We start from the raw sequence: 5,317 nt of genomic DNA, 5'->3' as shown, positions 1-5,317 counted from the left end.
GTTGTTATAAAGAGTGAATTATTATGTTAATAAGAATATAATTATTAATAATAATAAGTTAATAATAATAATAATGGCATCCACACTGCGAATAATCAGTTTGAGTCCATTTAACTGCCCAAATGCTAGGGAATTCTGGGACTGTAGTTTTGTGAGACATTTAGCCCTTCTCTAGGCTGCATCCACACTGGAGAATAACCCGTTGGCACCACTTTAACTCTTTGTCTGCCTGGAGCCTATGGAATCTGGGAGTTGGAGCTGTTGTGGGGCCCAGAGCGGAATGAGATATAGTGAAACTCTGCTAAGGAAATAGATCTTTGAGCTAGAAATGAAATGTTATTTCTCCTTTATTTTTAATCTTATTATTTGTTTCCACTGAGTTGTATCTAAGGTTTCCTCAATAGCCAAAAAGTTATGCTCTGGAGAACCTTTACGATAAATAAAACAACATCTCAGGAAATCCTTGAATGGTGAGGGTTGAGGAAACTAGGAGCATTTCATAGAGAGAGACCCCTGTAGGATAAATTCGGTTGATTGCAACGATGTCACCCTCTTTCCCGTCAATCAATCCAAGAGTCTTCAGACGTGAAAATATGTATGTATAGTTTCCAGATAAGTGTGTTCTGCCAAGGGTATGAGTCAACATAGTGTGGTTTACAACCATTGCTATAGCAATGTGCTAAGGTCATTTGGAGCTCATCAACACTATTACATGGGAGACATCATGGGAGAGTTGGCATGGCTGGGGAAGCAGGACTTGCCTAATTCTTATTCTCTTCTACAATGACCTTTTTTTCTGTAGGTAAGCCATAACTCTTTGACTTTTATGATTTTGCCTGTTATTAGACTGGTTTGTTCTTGAAAGGCTGGCTAATTCAAACCTTATTGTACTCATTCTAAATTGAAGAAAACACCGATATGGGGGACAGGGAGTCCATTGGAATATTACGTAAACTATTGTTGTTTTGTGCCTTCAAGTCCTTTTTGACTACAGTGATCCTAAAGTGAATCTATCACAGGGTTTTCTGGGGCTGAGAGCGTTTCCCTCGCTGAAGGTCGCACGTGGGTTTTCATGGCGGAACGGAGAATTGAACCCTGGGTTCCAGGGTTGTAGTCCAGTGCTCTAACCACTATTCCCACGTGGCTATCTATGAAAACTGTTCCATACCTTGAAGGAAAATGTTCATGCTCATTGTTTTAAAAACGGATGAAGAACCCTGTATCCCAGAACCCATGATTTCCAGCCGACATTTCTCCAAAGAGCAAAGTAAAAGACGACAGTTGTCCACTTCCATTCACCTATTTTCACATTACGTATTGCTGTTTGGGAAGAAACGCGTCTGAAAATAACCGCCCATTTGCAGGATTTTTCCTACGTTTAAAATCTCATTTCTGGAGTGGGATTTGTCTAGTGTGATGATAAGGCTCTGTGTGTTTTATGTTTGTTTAGCCTGTTCTTTCTTAGGTCACAGGACTACATCACAGACGGTGTGGTTTCAAATTCATAATGCTTTATGACCAATGAAGTTTGGGGGGGCATGTAATAAATGCATGTATGTTTATGTTTTTCCTTTCCGGGGCATATGAAATGAAATCCCAGTTGGACTCAACTGAAAAAAGACAGTTTAAGGCGGTTGAGGGGAAGAAGGCCTGCCTCACTACTAGTAAGGGAAACCAGGTTTGCAGTATGTTAAGGTTGGCTGACATGACTGTTTTTTGAAACTTATACCTTAGTTTTGTGCCTAGAGGACCAGTTGTCTTCCATGTTCTTTTCTTAAGTTTCTTCTTTAAAATAAAACCTTTTTCTTATGTACTCTGCCTTTCTTAATTCCTTTTAACGGGCCTTAGCTTGGCTAGGGTCTGTCTGATTGTAAATTACTAGTAGAAGGCCCAGCAAGTGTCCCATGTCATTGCTTGGGGTGTGACGGTTAATCATGGGGGTTGGCAGCAAGTTGTTTTGGGGATTAAGATGGTCTTGTAAGATGAATCCTAGAGACGCTATGAGCAATCAGTGACTCAAACAAAAGAGTTCAAACCAGATTCCCAAGTTCTTTTAGTTGGGGTCAGACTAGATGCTGTCAAGGTGTTGGTTTCTATACCGAACATTTTCACATTTCAGTGCTCGAAGTCAAGGATCACTAGCAAACTAGAGTTCACCCCATATTAAGGGTGGGGTCAGAATAGTAAGAGTGGGGAAGTGACCTTGGCCAGCCTGGCATGTTACAGATACTTTTGTTGCAGCTGCTGGGAAGCTGGCTGAGAAGGAACTATGGTTCCCTCTGCTCATTGTATCATTTACATTTGGGCAACATGGGTGACTACGGGAAGATAGATTGAATGCCTATTGTTGATTGTTAAAACCTAACACCAAGTAGACATCTCTGAATGAATCCATGGAAACGGCCCTGTGGTCTCTTCCACTCTATGGCCTGTTACAGATGAGAATAAAGCGCTTCGGCGTCTCTTGGGGGGATGCTATTTAAATGATGCAATGCCAAGAATCCGGAAGCGTGCACCAAAAGTCTTCCTCTGGTGCTTATGAATGGAGTGTTGCTTTGGTGCGACTCCGGACTCTTAGGACCCGCTCACTTAAATAGCATACCTCCAAAGAGACCCGAAGCACGTTATTTTCGGCAGTCTGTACACAGGCCTATGATTCTGCGAAATTCTGTAATGTACATGTAGTTGCAGATTTCTTTTTTCCCATAGAGAGACCAGGAGTCAGCTTGAATAGGAAACAATAGTTTTATTGAGCTGCACGTCCCCAGAGGAAATACATCACAAATACTGGGACCTTAATCTGGGCTACATAGGCCCCATTCAGACTGGCATCAAAAGCTGGAAGGAACTGGGCTGATTCGGATGCCCCTCTCCAAATCTCGCCGTCAGCAACGTGCCCACTACAAAAAGAGGGGCATTTTGAATCGAATGCATTCTGTGCCTCGTCAATCAAGCGATCATCATGGTGACGTTTTGTGCCGAGGCATCGGAAGTGTCCTCCCCCCTCCTTTTTTTAAAGAGCCATGCACAAATGCCCCAAAGTGTCAATTTTTTAAAAACCTCTTTTTGTGTGTTGTGTGTATAGGTGGGCATTTGGGTCAGATCTGCCATGTCCCCATTTCAATCCCATGCAACTAATCCATCCCCCACTCCTGCGCCCCATAGATGCCTCTTACACATGAAATAATGATGCGATGATTATATTATGATGATAATCATAAATAATATAAATTCTTCACCTCAAATGCCAGTAAAGGATGCAATTACCATGCGTTCTTTTTCTTTTTTTCTTTGTTTTTAAAGCAATTCAGGGCTGCCCTCTGAATTCAGTAGCAAACGCATGTATCATTTTGTGTAAATGACAAGAGCCAAAATCTAACATGCGCATTGTAGGTCTGCCCTTGATGTTAAATTTGCATTCGCAACATTCCCCTTAGCTGGAAGCGAGCAAGAGAAAGGGAAAGTGCACAAGCTGCTAGGCCCTGCTCTATCTGCCTCAAGAAAAATAAACATGCGCAATTTGTCAAAAATAATTTTAAAAAATATGAAAGGGGGGGGGGTGCCTGATGTGGCGCGTCGGTCATGCCTTGCACTTTGACCGGACCTGGACCCTTTCCTCCTGCTTCGAGGGAGCTTTGCCATTGCCTTCCACGAGGCTGAGAGAGGTGACCTGTCAGTACAACTAAAGTGGACATGAGGAATCAATGGGAATAAAATGGAAATGCAAGCGCAGGCATTCCTGTAGCATGCCGCATATACACAAATAATAAATAATAATAACCCAGGAGGTAAGAGAAGTGACAAGAGAAACAAGCAGCCGATTTCCCCACATGGCCCGTGTAGCCCCGCAACCCAATTCCCCCTGGAAATCCTCCTCCTCCTTCCTTCAGACCCGTCTCCTCTCCTCATGAGCCATTGACCTTTGCGCCCCAGCTCCTTCATCCTGCCTCCTCTGCTGCTCCGTTTTTAGATCCCCTCCATGGCTCCTTCTCCCATGGCAACCTTTCTCCTCCTCCTCTTCCTCTTCCTCCTCCTCCTCCTTCCATCAATTTCTCCCCCCCACTCTCCTGACAGCCCCGCTGCGCCCAAAAGTGGCACCCCTCGAATTTCCCCTTTGCCGTCCTGTCACCCTTTCATCCAGATTCCCCTTTTGTTCAGCTCTTTCCTCCCTCCTCCCCCTCCCTTCTCGATGATGGGAGGGAATTGCTCCGACCATTTTTTGTAATGCCCCGCCCCCTGACCGGCTAATCCCCTCCGATAAGGTTGCCCCGAGTCATGATCGAGGGCAAGGGTGAAATTTCGCCGCAACCAGTCGTTTGTTGGGAAAGAACGGATTGGTTAGGCCGTGAAGTGCTGGAATAGCCCGGTGGTAAAGGGCATTTGTACGGGCCATTTCCAAGTTGTTGCAGTCCCCGACATGGATGGGTTGTGTGATTCAGAGTCCAATATGAACTTCATTCACGTGTCAAGAAGTCGCTTGCAAACCCGTTTTTTCTGTAGGTCTGAAATGGCCCCATAGTCCTTTTTTTATTGACATTTTGACAAAGAAAACAAATTACATTCATTGGGTTCATATGACTCTACACATAGACACCCCCTTGCAACTCAGTGGACTTTTAGTCAAGATTCCTGACCTGTTTTCGTCTAGTCCCGTGTGGTGGTTTTTCCAGTCAGCGTCAAAGCTAGAATGCGATATGTTGCGGCTTCGGTACTGTCATCCAAACTGTCGTCTGTATGATCCCGACGTAGCTTTAGTTGGGGCCAAAGCAGGACCATTTCAGTGTTGTCTTCAATTGCAGAAGCCACGGATATTGACATGGACCGTCTGTCCGACATCCTGGCAACCCCCTTGTCCTCAATACCCGCAGCATAGTAAAAAACTCAGTTTTAAGCTACACTTCTCACGTGAATTTTTGAGTCAGCTGTAATGTCACCTTACAAGCTTATAACATGTTTGGAAGCGTATCAAGTAAGTTGTTCGTTCGTTGCTCCGGTACAGACTGCGGGGCTGCTCGGTTATGGAGGGGAGGGGACCCCTTGGATCAAAGGATGACAATCTTTCCCCACAGTAGTCCAGGGATTGGACCACCACGTCCACCACGACACAAGGATGGGCGTGGTGGGGGAGTGGCAATCATCTCCAGTTCTCCCCCCTGCTTATAAGTCTCAGGGCGGGGTCCCTCCAGCGCAGCCAGGAGGGAGTGGGACCATACAGACCTTCCCATGTTGTGGCACTGTCCTCGGCTTCTGTCTTATTCCGGGGGGGGGGATTAAGAACAAATTAGAAGAGAAAAAAAAACTTCACAGCTTCCCATAA

This window comes from Sceloporus undulatus, chromosome 6 (assembly GCF_019175285.1).
Source record: "Sceloporus undulatus isolate JIND9_A2432 ecotype Alabama chromosome 6, SceUnd_v1.1, whole genome shotgun sequence".
NCBI classification, from domain to species: domain Eukaryota; kingdom Metazoa; phylum Chordata; class Lepidosauria; order Squamata; family Phrynosomatidae; genus Sceloporus; species Sceloporus undulatus.
Note: the sequence above shows the minus strand (reverse complement) of the source record.